The sequence below is a fragment of the Pelodiscus sinensis genome, chromosome 16 (genome assembly GCF_049634645.1).
Source record: "Pelodiscus sinensis isolate JC-2024 chromosome 16, ASM4963464v1, whole genome shotgun sequence".
Taxonomy (NCBI): Eukaryota; Metazoa; Chordata; order Testudines; family Trionychidae; genus Pelodiscus; species Pelodiscus sinensis.
The window spans coordinates 6,367,820-6,385,469 of NC_134726.1; the positions used below are offsets into that span (position 1 = coordinate 6,367,820).

A 17,650-nucleotide genomic window follows, 5' to 3' on the forward strand; every position below is an offset into this window, starting at 1 on the left:
CCACGAACAAACCAACAAAGAAAAGCCAGACTTGCCCTCTCCTAGATCTGATTGGCAGAAGTATTGAGCCCTATAGCTCAAGCCTCTCTTATCCTTGCCAGACTCTGCTTTTCTCCCTTTGGTGAGAAGGACCCCAGGCAAAACAGCCCCTGTCTGTCATGTGGGGACAGCCAGTCTTCCCCTTAGAAGCAGGTTAGCATGATAGTCTGTTTGGAGAGGGAGCCTAACCTCTCTTCCTGGAGCTTCTTCCCCATTCTGTTTCTCACTCTAATTATGGCTATAGCTGCAGCTCTTTCATGCCAGCTAACCAGGGAGGCTTTTAAAAGGTCTCTGGCAGGCCTGAAGTAGAGTCAGCTGGCCCTAATTGAATCAAGGTAGCTATCTCAGCTGATCCCTAATCTGCCTGAGCTAGTGCCTTACCAGCTGCTCCTAACTGGCCCACTCCTGGTTAACAAGGGGACTGGCTTTTTCTTTCCCTCTTTGGGCTTCTTTCCCTTCCCCCCCACCTCTCACTTCCTGATTGCTTCCTGCTGACCTGACTTGTCACAGCACTAAGAGGAGCCACTGAAGTCAACGAGAGCTGTGGTCTGAACAAACAGTGGTATGTTTTGTTTGAATTTGAGGTCATATGCATCTCAAAGTGGACATCAAAACTAGGGGATACTTTTGATTGACATTGTGTGCCTGTGCCCCCATTTGCATCTGGGAAAAGGGGGATGAGACTAGCTCACCTCATGGGGCTGTTGTAAGGCATGTTTGTGACGCTTGCTGATGATTCAATGATGGGCACAATGGAAAAACCAAAAAAGAAATCACTATTTCTGTCTTCAGAGGAGGGTGTCTTGTGTGGCTTGGCAGATCTGGGGCCAGCCACTGAACAACGAGGGTGAAAGGAAATACTAAATACCTGCTCATTCCATGGGCATGGCCTATTCTGTGTGCTGAATGCAATAATTTCTGATCATGTAATTAAAGACTCTCACAATGAACATGCATAAGGAGCTAAAGTTTGCATGGGCAAGCTGAGTTTCTTAAGCTGAAAGCTTGACTTTGCTGCTTTAATTTTCTTTGCGTGAAGATTGGTGTGTATATATATATTTATTTTACACAATCTTCTTGGTTCATGGGATGGATGTATAAGGCTAGTATAGTCTCAGTGCCGTTATGCGGTAACACAGTGAGATGTTTATGCTACTGATCATGTACGTGTAATTCAGGATGTTGTTTGGTATTGTAGTTAATATATCTGGTAAGGAGGAGACTCCAGAAAGCATCTGAGACAATGTCATTCTTTCCCACCTTGCCTCTATACAGAAGTAACCTCAGATGTGGAACTGTAATTATAAGCACATCTCCAAAACTTCCTGTATGTCCTTCATTTAGTTTAGTCTCAAAGCCTATCATGTTCCACCAAAGTAATTTTACTATAGAAAATTAACATGTGCAATAAAGGATCACATAACTGAGTTTACACTAAAGGAAGTTCCCTGCATGAATAACTCTGCGCCCTTCATTTTGGTGGTTCCCTAAACATTTCATCCAATATTTGATCAAGTTGAGAACTATGTCAAAAGATGGACAGGCGAAATCTGAGCCTGCTCTGTTGAGGGTGTGCGGGAGGCGAGACTGGGAAATTCCTTGGTAGTATGGCAGTTTAAAATAATCCAGATACTTCTGAAATCATCTCTTTGAAAATCCCCTTTCTAGTTATATGTTAGAATCAAATCCTTGTACAGTTTAAAAATGTTTTAAAGGGTTCTAGGATAAACTTTTTGCTTTGTTACATTTTGTACAACGGCAAATGCCACCCATGTACTGTAACTGAAATATCCCATCTAGTCTGTCTAGCCACTCTTGCTCCAAATTAATGACCAATTAATGACTAATTACATCTGGTTTTCAATTTGATTTTAAGTTGAAACTTGTTAGGCATAATGAAGGTCCTGATTTGCCAATGTACTACACACAGGCAGATCTTGGCAGTCTTAGCATTGTAATTCTCTAGACATTCAGGTGCCTAAAACTGATTACACTTAGGTACAAGTGGGATTTTCAAATTTGCTGAAACGGATTAGGTGCTTAGCTCCTCTTGATATCACTGTGAACTAGGGCGCTACTAGACATCCCACTCTATCTTCTGGAATCTAAATTCCTCAAAAAAAATCTGGCCCCTGGTATCTTATTGATGCAAGATACACTTTAACTGATACTTTACCTTTGGCATTTTGACTGTTGAAAATACTGAGTTGCCCATATGGGACCACAAAATACATGCACAAATAGCAGCTTTATGGCTTATTTATTTCTGCCACTTAAGTTCTTCATGTGCCTGGGCCATGACCAGGTTCTGAGCTGAAGGAATATATTCCCAAAGTGACCTGCAGGCATGGCAGACTCGGGATAATGTGAGAGGGTCTTGGTGGAGGTGTGTGTGTGTGTGTGGGTTTTTTTTTTTTTTTTTGGACAGGGAAGCAAAATATTTAGAATTTTCCTTTTCAGTAGGGCAGATGTATGCAGGGGCTACAGGGTAAGCCTACTCAGTGGATTTGCCAAGGCCTAACATTATTCAGTGTTCAGATCTGTGGTGAACACTGAATTCTATACTAAGTACAAGGCATGATAGGAAAGAGTGATTGATAGAAAAATGATTTAATGGGATAGAAAAGCTAGGAGGAGAGAAAAATCCCTTACCTGTGTGTAGCTGTGGACTGTTTCTTGTTCAGTGGAAGGGGCAATGGATTGTCTGTCCCTGAATCTTCTCTGTATGTGATGCATTGTGTTTGGAGCTACACAGGAAATAGCAGTTTGGGTCTTGTAAGCAGAAAGAGACCATTTACATTAAGTGGGTGCTTAAAAAGGATGTGGTAATCTAAGCATGTCAGAGGAATAGATACTAACTTGATGTGGTTAGGAGAGAAGAGCACTGTTTGGGAAGCACCCACTGAAGTGAGCTTTTACTCCCCTGGATAATTGAGTTTGTTTCAATAAATGAGACTGTACTTGTATTAGTTTCTTTGCCCAGAATCATTGGTAGGGTAGAAATGATGAGGAACAAACCTGTGTTTAGATACACTGTATCCAGTTAAGCACCACTCACTCATTCAATGGATTCCTTAACTTGCGCAAAAGGATTATTTAGTAACATGTGGTGTATGGTTTTATCTAGGACCATACTATGTGTTTAAGGAAACTAGATTTTTGCTTTTTATATTTTGGAGATGACTAATTTCCCCCCCTTCTCTCCCCATTGTAGGTTGTACACTTACCTACCAAACAATGTGCCATGGATTGCTGCTTTCTTCAGGCTGTTGCCTCTAATTTCCGGTGATTATAGCTGCATTTGTACACTTTGCATTGAAAACAAACCCTGGTGTTTCTGCCAATTGTCTTTTTTCTTTTTTTAACAACCCAACTTTCACCCTAGAAAAGGGAGTCTATTTAGATAATGACAATCCATACTGCTGTTGCAAGGGAGAAGGAAAACCTTAAGTAACCTTATCCTTAAAATCATAAAGCTGGCTGTTTCATGGCACTGACGATGCCTTTTTTCCTAACGAGGAATGCAGAGTATACGATGTTCTGCTGGCTGCTCTAGTGGACAGGCAGGTTTGTGGAACTGAGCAATGAGGCTGGCTGGGCATTTTTTATTGACATGTTATTTCATTGGAAAATGCTGATTTGTTGAAAATGAGGGCGGAGGGGAGAGTCCATCCCAGAGTAATTAATAGGTCAGTGGTGAGGACACTCAGCTGGGAGCTGGGATGCTCAGGTTTTAGTCCCTGGTCCAAATGGGGCAAAGCAGGGACTTACCTGGGATGTGGGAGATCGATGATTAAGTGCCTGGCTATTGGCTATTTTGGTGCCTGTCCTGCTCTTGTCTTTCCCCACCCCAAAATACACCTCTCAAGGCCTTGGCTTCATTCAGTATCAGAATGGAAACAGATGCCAAAAGCCTCAACTTTTCCCAAAATGGAATTCTTGGTTTTTGGACCGTTCAAGTGAACAGAGTGTATGGACCCCTGGGGATTCTAAGGAGACTAATTGAAGGTTCCCAGTGGACTCTGTTGGTATTTGGCATCTGTGAAGCATCACGGATTATCCACATCGTACCACCTGACGTCATTCCTCTCTGTCTCAGCCTAAATAATGATTTCTCCATTAACAAATCCATTCTCATATTAGAATGGGTCTTCAAAACTTGATTTGCAGTTGTGGCCTCAAGGGACTACAAAAATGATGCCATCTAACAATTGATCTGGGCACAATTAATGGGTAATGTCCTAAACTTTACTGATGGGGGGGGGGGAAGAGAACCCCACAAAACCCCAAGACTTTGCTAGCTAATAGCACAGAGCCAATGCAGCTACATAAGGGCTTGTGTCTCATATATGCAAGTTGTGATGATATTGTCCTCAAAACTGAATGTACAGACCTTTTGACTGATGCTGTAAAAGAACATAATCTGGGGAAAATCATGCTGAATGAGTAACTTAAATCAACTTTTTTTTTTTTTTTAACACAAGACCTCTTGTGATAATGAGTGATAAAAGCAGTTTGGTGATGTTTTGGAGGTGAGGGAAAAGAATATCTTCTAAAAAAGGAAAATTGAGCTGTTTCTAGCTTTTCTGGTTGCAGAGCCAAGCTTGGTAGAGTGACCCAATCATATTCAAAAGGCTTACATCAGAAGGCAAATAAACGAAATGATTTTAAAAACAAGGTTGCACCTCTAAAATCCGGGATTCTCAGGTCCGGCAATATCTAGGGTCTGGCATGACCTTGGATGTTCCAGGACCAGAGAGTCCCACTGCGCTGTAGGGATGTATGGGCCCGAGAGCCAGTGTATGGCTCAGCTGGGCTGCTGGGGGCCAGTGCACAGCTCAGGTAGGCTGGGCGGGGTGGGCAGGAAGCTGGTGTGTGGCTCGGCTGAGCTGTGGGAGATGGTGCGAGGCTCAGCTGGGCTGTAGGGGGAGCCAGGAAGCAGGGAGATAGGGGCGACACGACTTCTCCTGGTCCGGAAAAATCCGTCATCCGGGAACAGTCAGGTCCTGAGGTTACTGGACCAGGGAGGTCCAACCTGTATTTTTTCTTTAACGCCTGTTTTTTTTAATGCATGGTATTGACAATACTGTCTTTCCTTACAGCTCCTCACACCATAATTATCCTTATTCAGCAATGTGCCTTGTGTCTGGCTCCTAATGAAATACAGTCATAATTCTTTGATTTGGGTAACAAAATAGAATGTTTGTCTCCAAAGGCATACTTGGAGACTACTGGAAAAACCACCAGGTATGAATGATTTGGGCATTTCTTCTCTCCCCATCCCCCCGCTTTTGTGAATAAAATTCACAGTAAATTTGTCTCCCCGCCTATGGTAAGAATAAAAACGGAAAGAACTACTGGAAGGTTTGTTTTTTAGTATTATATTTTTCATGCCAGTTAAGCAAGATGTGAAAAGAATATATGGCTTAAAACATGCCACACATTTTAATAGCTGCTGGTTTTCTTTGTTGTCCTGTGTTCTATTGTACCTATTCTCCAAGAGCTAATTTCCTCAGCTACATTATCTCTGAGCAATGTCAAATCTCTCCCTATTAAAATGCAAGATAGGAATATTTTTGCATGATTTTTTTTTTAAGGGTAGAGAGCATCTTTTGTGAAGTGTGTTCAGGAAAAGCTGCCCCACATCTCCAAGCAAATGAGCAGAAACTACTAACCCATTCTAGTAGACACATAATTCAGCCATTTTCTCCTTATTCTTATGACTAGTGGGATGGACTGGTGAGATGGGGAAAACTAATTTATCTCTTTCCACATTCATTGATATGTAATGCTTTTGTCTATTTAACTTAGAACTAACTTCCTAGTACCTTAAAAGAAATACATTGTAGCGCTGAACTGTAAGTGCTTTCCTGTTTAAAAAAGTCTCATGTTGCCACTGTTAATGTGGCTGATAGCATCTTAACAAAAGTTTAGACCGTTGCCTCAAAGTCTGGAGACATCTGGGCTGTACATTTTCGGAATGACAGTACAGACAGCCTAAATCAAAGGTATGAAAAAAAATACTATTTAACACCCTGACTTGTTATTCCTTTTTGGCTGTGTCTAGACTGGCCAGTTTTTCCGGAAAATCAGCCACTTTTCTGGAAAAACTTGCCAGCTGTCTACGCCGGTTGCTTGAATTTTCACAAAAGCACTGACGATCTCATGTAAGATTGTCAGTGTTCTTGCGGAAATACTATGCTGCTCCCGTTCGGGCAAAAGTCCTTTTGCACAAAACTTTTGCACAAAAGGGCCAGTGTAGACAGCTCAGATTTGTTTTCCGCAAAAAAGCCCTGATCGCGAAAATGGCGATCGGGGCTTTTTTGCGGAAAAGCGCGTCTAGATTGGCACGGATGCTTTTCCGCAAAAGCACTTTTCTGTTAAAAGCATTTCCAGAAAATCATGCCAGTCTAGACGTAGCCTTTTTGTTTTGTGATGTAAGACACGCTGGCAGAAAGATGGACAAATCTTTGGATTTCTCAGGTAGCTAACTGTAACAAAGTAACAGTATTTTCTTGGGATCCCACTTGACAAGATGCTGATTCATGATTCATGCTTGCAAGTAACGCCTTAACTCCCGTATGTCCACAGGAGGTGGGAGTGACCCATAAAAGAGAAGGTGTGAATGGAACCCTAGGAACAGCCAAACCTGGTGCCAAAACACAAACAAACCTACCAACCTTAGGTTGAAATCTGTTACGTTGTTACTGGTCTGTGAAGAACGCTGGGCCTCAGCACGGGAGTTAGATTTGAGTCTTCACAGTGACAATTGTTGGAGAAGACTGAAACCGCTGTTCGCTAAATGCAGCTTTAAATGATCTGCGTCCCAGGGTTAAAAAAATTGCAGAGTTGGGGCCAAGATCGGTAGTGTATATCACAGCCATGAATATTGCCAGGCTGACATAAGCATGATAAATGTCGATCGCTTCAAATCTAGGAAATTCAGAGTTGTGAACTATTTGGGATTCCTTTCAATTACTCTGTGTGTGAGTCAGTCAGTCAGTCAGCTAGCTAGCTGGGAAGCCTGCCGGGGGTGGGAGGCACAGGTGATTACTGCAATGGACCGGACACCTCTGGCATGAAGCTATTTCTGGGGGCTGGAGGGGATGGCGGGCCCACGGACAGTTTCAAAAGCTTTGCTGAAATTGACAAGCTCCTGGGTAATGTTTCAATTCTGTTGAATCAGCATTTTTAGAAGGAAAGCTGTTCTGGTAGGGGAATTCTTTAACTGGCTCCACCTAGTCACCATCCTGTCCTCCCTGCCCATTCCTCATGCTCATTTTGTCCTTCCTCAAATTAGACTGTATGCTCTCAGGAGCAAAGGCCATTATTATTTGGTGCTGCCCAGGGCTACCACAATGCATTGGGTTCCCTGTGTTTGATTGTATTAGGTGCTGCACAAACACACGATTAACGGAGAGTCCTTGCCCCAAAGTCTGGTAGTTCAGCTGTGAGTATAAAATGATATCTTGGATCCTGATGGGCAATAAATCCACACAAATAATGATAGACCTTGTGACATTACATATTCTTTATGGAAATATGCTTGTCATAACTGAGAGATGCTTGATGCAAGATAATTTGTGTAAGATATCATTGGAAAGGTTATGATTTACTGAACATGATTATGCTCATTAGGCCTTCTGGTAGATGCTCCACATGGCTACTGACTCTCAGATGCTGTAATGTTGCAGAGTCAGGTGACCTGGTCACCTGATATGAACCTGCATCTTGGACTGCTGAATTGTTTCCTGGGGGTGGGAAGGAGAAGGCTCAGACAAATAATTCCTGATTTATGGAAATTCTATATAAAGGGGAGAAAAGCAATTGGGATCTTTAGTTTGCTTCACTTGTGCCTCCCCATGCTGAAGAGATACATGAAAACACCTGGAAACAAAAGGATAGTAATGGAAGAAGCAGGAGTGGGGGAAGAACTGCCGAATCTAGGTTAAAAGAATACATTTGGTGTGTGAAGGACTCTGCCTAAAACAATATCTAGGGTGAGAAATTATTACTTGTAACCAGTTTCTTTAGTGAATCAAGCTTAGTTTCCGTGCTTTGTGCTATTTTCTTAGTAATCTGCTTTGTTCTGTTTGCTATTCCATTAACCACTTAAAATACACCATTTAGGAGCTAACAATCTTCTTCCTTGTTTCTAATATAACCCATTTATGTAATCTCTAACTGGGTGTGGGAGAGAGAGCAGTGCATATCTTCCTCCACATTCAGGGAGGAGGTGAATTTCTTAAACTTTTGGATTTGTATCTGGGGAGTAGGGGGTGGGGTGAATACCTGGAGCTGAGAAAAGTCCAGCAAGTCCCTTAAACTGGGCCTTCCCTGAGCTGATCTCCGTGTCTGTCCTTTTGTGGCTCTGCCTGTGTGCTTGGCTGCAAGAGGCTTGTGAGGCTGGCCCAGCAAAACCAGGGAAAGGGGACCCAGGCTGGCAGAATAGGCTGATTCGGTGGCATCTCATTTCATCAGGTGGCATTTCAGGGGGTCTGAGTTATCATAGATCCCTGCCTCCATGTAGGCTGGCATGCCAATGTGGCACTCACCACTAGTCATTCCAAGTAGGCTTTATAAACAATCCATCTATACCGCCTATGCAAAGACACCTGCATGGAGATCTCTCGACATGGGGACCCTGCTGCTGATGAGCTTCCTGGGTGTCTGTGCTTGGGTGTGCAATAGCTGGTCTTCTTTCAAGGCACTGCTTGTGCTGATGCATGCTGTGCAGTGGGGGTGGATGGTGGTAAATGGAGGTGCTCTAAAAGACATGTCCTGGAGGACCAAAGAACACTTAGTGAGTTCAGTTTACAGCTGTGCACTTTTGTGATGTGCCCCCTATGGAAGAAATTCAGAGAGCAGCGAGACAACCATAATATTGACTTGTTGCAGGTGAAACAGAGACTAGTGGGTGATTTTGCTGCCTTCAGAGGCCTGGATAGATTTTTGTGAATAAAACCCTGAGCAAAACATTTCTCTTCCACCCGAAAGGTGTTTTTGTCCTTGTGCGGGTAGCACTCATTGCTACATTATTGAGTGACTGCAGGGAAGCACTTCTCTATTGCCAGAGGGGTAGAAGCAAGAATAGATTCCACCAGTTGGTTTTATTGAGTCAGGGAGAAAGTATAACACAAAAGTGAGATTGAGAGATAGGAGGAGTTGGGGTTTGTTGAAAGTGCGCATTCAGGACTGTGCTAATGGGGAGACCGAATGTTGGGTCAGTTAACTGTTGTTGGTTTTGCAACATTTGCAAATGAATTGCAAAATGCGTGAAGAGAATGAAGAGTTCATTCCAACTGCAGCCCTGAGCCAGGCAGAAGGACTAGCCAGAAGGGGCTACATTGCTCAGTCTGGGGCTGCTGAGGGCTGGCAGGAGACAGAACGCCATTAGGACTGCTCTAAATTATTCTCTGGCTGCAAAGACCTTTTTGAACTTTTCTAGCCCCTGAGGGAGACAGCAATAGTTCACAAGCGACCCCTAATTCCCTCATCTCTGTACGCATTCAGCACAGGGATTACCTGTGGGGGATAGGAGTTGTCAAGCTGGCTAAGAGTATACATCAGAGGAGAAATAGGGACTTAAAGCTGCTTTGTGGCTAGTATATTTGGCATAGAAGTCTGCTGATTAGCCCTGGTTCGAAATACATTGGTGTGTTATACAGCAATAAAACTTTTTCTTTCTTTTTTTTTAACAGTCTCGAATACAAAACAACACTTAACATGTTCATACTACTTCCAATGGACTTGGTTCCCTAGTTTCCATTATACAAAAATCTGAAACTGGGATTTTGTTTCTTTGGGATGAGTGAATTGTACTTCATAGAAGTTGCCACTTTTTTAATTAACTATTGATTTGGAGGATTGGTATACTGAGGTTAATCGGGTGTGACAAGAATAGATAACATTGCTTGGCTTTTTCAAATTTGAGGTATATAAATCTGAGGCAGTGTATCCATAGATTAGAAATGGAATTTCCTGCTAGGAACAATCAATACAGCCCTGGAGCTAGGAATTCAAACTACACCTCAACTCTACTGTATAGGAGTCTTGTTATTCAAAAGGGTTTGTTTTTGTCTGTTTGGTTTTTTTCGGTGGCAAAAAGGAGTTTAATCTTAAAACAGATTACATTAGCATGACCATGGATATGCATTAACACAACTCTTTCTCCAAGGAATGCAGACTCCATTTTTCGTTAAAGATTGTATTCCCAAAGTTAGCTGAAGCCTCCAGTCTACTTTTGAAGGAAGTGTACATAGCTCTTCAAATATGAGTGGGACCTTTCTTTGACATTCTGTTTTATGAAGCCAACTTGCAATAAACCCATGTTTGCAGGGTCAATCACTTCTGGAGAGCAGAGACCAGAACCATTGCCCTTCAATGTCAAAACCACAGCATTGACAACATGTGGTGAAGGAAACTACCTCCTGTGGCTGATGGTAGTAGGTCTTTTATCCTTGCTGTCAGTCAGCACTCTGTTCTGCACACAATCCAGTATGCTACATGCTTTGATGGATAACTCATTTGCCTAATTAATGGTTCTCTGTTTTGGTTAAATAGCACTTAAATGCAGTGCTATTTAAGGTGAGGGGAATAAACTTAAAGGGTACATGCACAAAATACTACTTGATCCTCTTCATATGTCTGAGTTGTATGCCTTCCCCACCCTATCCACTTTATTTCCTTCTGGTCCAGCACTTGTAACAACAGTTATAAAAATTTCCATGCAGGGTTAGGAAGTTGGTGATCTGGTGGACAGAAGGAGGTGGGAAGAAGGAAAATCAATTTGGAAAGGAAGAGGAGAAAAAAAGTTAAAATGTTCATATTAGTCAAATATGTCAGATGATTGAGGGTTTGATTCTTTTGTTCTACCCCATCTCCAAAGACTAGTCAGACTTTTTAAAAGGCAGGAATTAGTATTACTTATGCTGCAGCCTTCTTTGGCATTTCACCAATTGCAAAAGCTGTTTATTGCTACTTCGAGCACCAGGAACATTATCCGTTAATTACCAAATGCTCCAAATGTACTCTCTTTAGTTTCATTATAAATGACTTGGATAATGCATGCTCGTTTAGCAATTCTTTATGAAATGGAAAGTCCTCCGCCTAAAGCAAATGACTGTTTGTTTTTGTGAAAAGTGACGAGTAACTTTTGGTGGATGTCAGTTTTTATTAGCTTAACTGAAGACCCTTCCTCTGACTGAGAGAGCTAAGCCCTGTGAAAATTTGACCTCTTTTAGGTCCTTCAAGTTGGGTTTCAAAAACAAAGGTTTCCAAAATAACTACTGGTTGAATCTCTTTAGTCCAATACTCTTTGGTCCAGCAACATCCGTAGTCCAGAATGATTTTAGTCGGCTGGAAGTCTACATAGCATGGGTGTAACCAAGTTTCCCACAGCCCCATAAAGTTTGTTTATGGCCACCAGTCCTGGCTCTCAGTGCTCTATGCTGTTCTTTTGATCTAATTTACCCTCTAAATGTCTTCCAAGAGCCTGGTAAGCAGTGGAAGTGTTGGTAATGCTGCTAGATAGTTTTGTCCTCCCACAGTTTGGCAAATTCTCTGGTTCAGCACCAGTTGGGTCCTGAGAGTGCTGGACTAGAGAGGTTCAATCTGTAGTCACGTTTGAAAGTCTTGGCCAATATGCTTGTACTGATTAACTAGGTGTATCTGTTTACTAACTTATTCCTAATTAGTCATTCATAAAAAAGAGCAAAAATCTCAGAACATGTTTGACACCAAGATGCCCGTCTTTGTGGTAAGCTTTCTTATCTTTAAATACCTCACAGGTGAACTGTGTTGTGTGTTATGTACCCATGATGAACTGGGTAGGATTTTTAAAGGAGCTGACGTCTGAATAAGTCACTGCAGGATCAGTAGCAAAGTGTTGCCATTTGTCTAAGGGGAAAGTTTATGCTAGCTTCCAAATGATTGTGTTCTTCTAATGGCCCAGTTCAGTACTTCTAGTCAATGGGGTTTGGGCACCTAATTTCCATGGGCATTGAAAAATCACATGCATTAATGCTAAATTCGAACCCAGACTTTATAAAGAATCAAGGTATTGACATTGCTAGGCCGAACGAAAATAGAGCTATGTGATAGGGCAGTGTTTCTTAAAATGTGTTCTACTGGTGTGGCATGAGGTAGTCAGAGGTGGGCTGTGGAGAACAGAATTCAAAATGGCCACCCTTAAACGGGCAGACGAGTGTTTTTTTTTTTTTCTCTCTAACTCCTCCTCCTCCCAACTTTTTTTTTTTTTTATTTTGCTAACAAAAAATCCTTGGTGTTCCTCATTTAAAAAAAATATTTTGGTGTTCCTCAGTCTTAAAAAGGTTAAGAAACACTATGATAGGGTGACTTGTCCTGTGGACTGGAGAACCTGGGGCTAAGCTGGTCCTGATTATGGAATGGGGACTATCTGAGAGGGATTAGGTGTTCCTGTGTGAAAGGAGTCCAATGTAAGTGGTGATAGCGCCTCGCAGGAAGAGAAGGCAGGGATCAAGACTGCTTTTGGTGAGAGCTGTGATGACAGGCCTTCCTGTGAGGGGAGTGCATAGTGGTCAGGGTCACTATTACAAGCTGGAAAAGAGCTTTTTAAAATCATCTTGTCAAAACCAAGTCTACAGTCCATTCTTGAGTATTTTGGCCACTTTGCAGTCAGAAACCAAGCATAGAAATGGGATTCCTACCACTTTCCTTGAGAGGCTAATTATTCCAGTCTAATAGAGCTCACTGAAACTATCTGATCTAAAGTCTGACTCCATTAATTGTATTAATATTGTACCATGAAGTCCTCAAGAAATCTTCTCCCTTCTCAGTGTTACAGCCTCCACATAGTTGTAGGTTATCATTCCCCTGTCAGTTACTATTTAATCAAGGTATTAATCATAATCTGTTATTGCAGTTTCTTCTAAAGAAATCTCTCCAGCCTAATTCTAGTCTAAGTATTTGTGCTTATTAACCAAAGTGCATCTTCTGTATGAAGGGCTAGGGCTTTTGCAAAATAAAGATGCTGCAAATCAGAATGTGCTCTCTACAGTATCCACACATTCCTATTCTTAGGCCAACCTGACGATTGGTAGAGTCATCTTGTTACCTGACAGTTCATACACCATCTCCTTTTTGTCTTACTGTAATAAACTCAATAGGTTAGTGCTTAACTTCATGCATTAGGTAGATCTGTGACATCTCACGTTATTCTTAATGAAGCATCTGTGTAAGTCATTGTAGGATCAGCTGCTAAGTCTTAGTTTGGTGATACTTCTAGCTAAAAGGGAAGTAGGCGTTCCAGATTTTCACTCTGGGGACACAGTGATGTGGAAGGGAACATCCCACTATGGAATTTTTCTGTCTTGTTCCAAAAGAACCAAACTAAACTGCCCAATTAAGCCACACTCTGAGCCCCTCAAAGGATTGCCTATCTCTCCGCAAGTTTGTTTATCTCAGTTTGCAAATTCCTAGACCAGTGTTTGGAAGGAATAACAGGTTATCTTTGCCATTTAGTAGAACACATTTGACTTGGGGTTCTAGTCCTGTTAATGGCATTAACTTTGCCCATGGCATTGGGGAAGCACTTGAAATTAATGGGATCTGAAGGTATTTGGTATCTTTAAAACTCAGGCAATTAAAATATCTCCTTGCTAACTCATCAGGAGAGATCATCGGGGAGCCTGTTATGGTGCTCCAGCCCCCTGCTATCCCACTGCAGGGCTGAAGCACACAAAATCGATGAGGCTGGACCCTGCCTCCCCAGGTTCTGGTGGGCATAGGGAATGTGGGGGAGCGTTTTTCTCCTCTTTTTGGGGCCATGTCAGTAAGGGGGTGTGATGGATGTTTTTTTTTGCTTCTTCCGGGTGTACAGCCCCTAGACAATTTTTTTTTTTTTTGTGGGTCAGCGGCCTCTGACCCAAAAAACCATTCCCCACTCCTCATGTAAGCCATTGCTCATCTTGGAGAAATTTAACTACCATCTGGTGGTTAAGAGGGAGTTAAGAACATTTTTTAAGACAAGAGGCCAGCTCACCAAATAAGAAGTTTTTGTTGGAATATGTGTATCTCTCCGATGTAAGGATTGTTTGCTCATCTTTGTGGTGCACCCTAACCTGAAGATCAGGAGCAACCTTTTTTTAAAGTTAATGGAGTTATTCTTTTTTTTTTGCCCTGTGAATTGAGATATGTAGCCACAAGTCTGCGCTATGCTATAACAGTCCCATGGCCAAAGGATGAACTCAGATGAGCTACCTGGCCAATAAAACTGCACATGCACTAACCAAGTATGGTTGATGATGGATGCTAATGACCTAACAGACTGTCTAAAGCAGAATTATTAGCTGTAATACCAACATTAACAATAATGGTTCTACATTGGGGTCCTTTCAGGAAGTCCCATTGCTACACTAAAGGGATTCATTTGTCACACATGATATTGGTGTTGTAGTTCAGGCTCTGAATTGGGCTTTCCAGGTCAAACAGAAAAGCAATCAGAGAGAATTTTTTCAAACAAGCTAGAAACCCTTTTTACATCTTGTTTCTTGTCAAGAAATAATCACTTAAATAGCTAACCCTGAGAGAACCGAGTTTACAAATCCCAGAGCTCAGGTTCTCCCCCTCCCACCCGATCCCCCCCTGAAGGATTAATTGATAGCTTGCTGAGAAGAACAATAATATGATGGTTGCCATTGTGGCATGGTAATCAACTACCACAGCCAGCATGATGCGGTGTAATGAAACCCAACAATAGAAGGTAATATTTCCAGAGCTTGCCTTTGCAAAGTGTACAGCTGTGAACCTCCCTATCACAGGGGAATTAGAAATGAAGCGTCTATTTAATATAACCTTTTCCCTTGCAGTTGTGGCCTTGAATAGGTCAAGTATGCACACATTTCTAGACTTAGAATTATAGAAAACTAGAACTGGAAGGGACCTCAAGAGGTCATCAAGTCCAGTCCCCTGCCCTCGTGGCAGGACTAAGCACCATCTAAACCGTCCCTGATAGAGGTCTGTCTAATCTGCTCTTGAATATCTTCAGTGATAGCGTTTCCACCACCTCCTTAGGCAACCTATTCCAGTGTTTAACTACCCTTACAGTTAGGAAGTTTGTCCTAATGTCCAACCTAAACCTTCCTATCTTTAGGGTTAACAGGAACAAGGAGCTAACTTCCAGTTCTGGGGAAAGCTGATAGAGGGAAACAGGTTCTATAGCTCACTCATGCCAGCATACCTTTTTAATATGGTGACTGACTTAACATAAGGTGTAGCTCAAATAAAAAATCATTTTTATTTCCTTCCACAGATCCTTTGTCCTGCTCTGTATACAGCAGGAAGTGATAGCAAAAATGGGAAAACCCATTCCATACATTTCATAACTTTGGGCTTTAGAAGTCAGTCTCCATTAGAAGTTCTGATGGTCAGGCAAGGGGGAATTTCAGTATCAACTGAACTGCCTAATACATGCAAAATACTTTCCAGAAAGACACTATTATCAATGGCCATCACTCATGTCTTAAGAAATGTTCTTAATTAACTCCCTCTTAACTCATCTGGTGGTGGCTAAAGTTCTCCAGTATGGGCAAAGCTTGCTGTAGTTATCCATAAAGAGGTTCATGTTGATCAGTATCTAAACTTACCTGCTGTAGTGGATAGAATGCTAGACTAGGTGTCCGAAGACTGATAGTTGCATCATAAAGGTACAGTCTGTTCTTGGCTATGACACTACTCAGATATCACCTTTCTGTGACTGCGTATCCCTACTTATAAGATGAAGATAATGATGCCCACAAAGTGAATTTCAGACCAATGGATGAAAAGCAGTATGTGATATGAAACTGGGGTTGAGGATACAGAAAAAGAACACCACATACTAGAAGACATGATGGAAAGACTAGTTCTGGAGGAATGGATTGTAGTATCACTTAGTTTTCCTCTGGGAGAACATTTACACGAGACTACTCCCTACAATAACAAGTTAAGGTCTTGCTGTCATTTCTTATCTCAGTGGGCCAGACCCTCAAAGGGTATAAATCTGTCTCCTTCCATTGAAATCAGTCTGGGTATGTCTAGAGTACATGCCTCTGCTGACAGAGGCATGTAAAATAGGCTACCCGACATAGTCAATGAAGCGGGGATTTAAATATCCCCGGCTTCATTGAAATAAAAATGGCTGCCGCGCTGTTCCGGCTCAGCTGATTGTTGGCACAGCGCGGCAGTCAAGATGCGGATCAGTCGACAGGGGAAGCCTTTGTCGACCACTCCCTTATGCCTTGTGAAACGAGGTTTACAGGAGCAGTTGACAAAGGCTTCCCCTGTCGACCGATCCACGTCTTGACTGCCACGCTGTGCCGACGATCAGCTGAGCTGGCACAGCACGGTGGCCATTTTTATTTTAATGAAGCCGGGGATATTTACATCCCTGCTTCATTGACTATGTGGGGTAGCCTATTTTACATGGCTCTGTCGGCAGATGCATGTAGTCTAGACATACCCCCTCTGAGGACATGGCCCTTGGATTTCAGTAGGACTGCATGAGGCACTCCCCTTTGAGTAAGTGTGGTGGAATCAGTGTTACTCTATTGTGTGTTGATATGTATGCAGAGAAGACATTGATGTGGGTTATTGTTGCCCAAAACAACATAAGGCTGTGTTAGTGCTAAGTCTTTTGCAGCCAAATGGCTGTCCCCTCAGAACTTCACACATAACCCTGGGTTACCTAGCTGTTCAGGGAACAATCAGCCATGCATTCCCAAATGCTGTACACGCTATCGCAGTCTCTTTTTTGTGAAAGCAGCTTCTCCCTACAGCTTCAAATGGAGGGTGGTTTCTGTGACATTTAATGACTTGCCTGTGTGCTTTGAATCATAAAGGTACAGCTGTTTAAACAGGAGCAGATGACTGTTTTGCGGGGCCCCGGGCAGCGTAACTCCGTGGGGCCTCCCCTTTGCCACGGCACATGTGCGGTGGTGCCACGGCGCATGCGCGGGGCTTTTTTAAGCACGGGGCCCGGGGCGGCCACCCCGTTCGCCCTGCCCTATATCCGCCCCTGTGTTTAAATTATGGCAGCGAGTTACTAAAAAAAGGGAGAGCTTCTAAATACATGGGTAGTGAGCATGTATCTAGAATGAAGTAGACCAGTACAATTTATGATTAAAATGTGTTCATTTTGTCCTCCAGATGTGACATGAGGGTCACGTGGTTGAGTTGGTGGTTCAGGTTTTGATGAGGGATGTTTATAGTCACCTGTGAAATGCAGAACTTCTGGTTACATGGTATTGTGAAGATGTCATTGGATGACTGGCTTCTGTGGCCTACGGCCAGGTTATGCTCCCCTTGGTGTCCATGACAATTCTTCAATGGGAGAGGGTGCGGTCCAAGAACCTCGCACTGCAAAACGATACCAGGAACTAAACATGCATATGTTCATCTTTTATTCTCCTGACAGAATAAATCAAACCCTCAGAATGGATGCTGAAATGCTCAGTATATAAATATGAATCCCCAGCAGAGCAGTGTTATAAGATTTAATTGGAGAGATCCCAATATCTTCCCTAGGGAAATAAAAAAGAATTTTAGCTTTTTATTTTTTATTTTTTCAAAATCTATAGCTTTGTATTTTCAA

General features: G+C 42.4%; 1 protein-coding gene across 1 annotated transcript in view; it reads left to right on the plus strand.

Moving 5' to 3' along the window:
* The first annotated feature begins 444 nt into the window (after positions 1–444).
* Positions 445–17,650, plus strand: part of RBFOX1 (RNA binding fox-1 homolog 1) — a 2,643,423-nt gene continuing 2,626,217 nt past the window's right edge. Inside the window, exon 1 of the mRNA XM_014574331.3 lies at positions 445–601. The gene's annotated coding sequence lies outside the window, so the exon portion shown is untranslated. The remainder of the gene's footprint in view (positions 602–17,650) is intronic.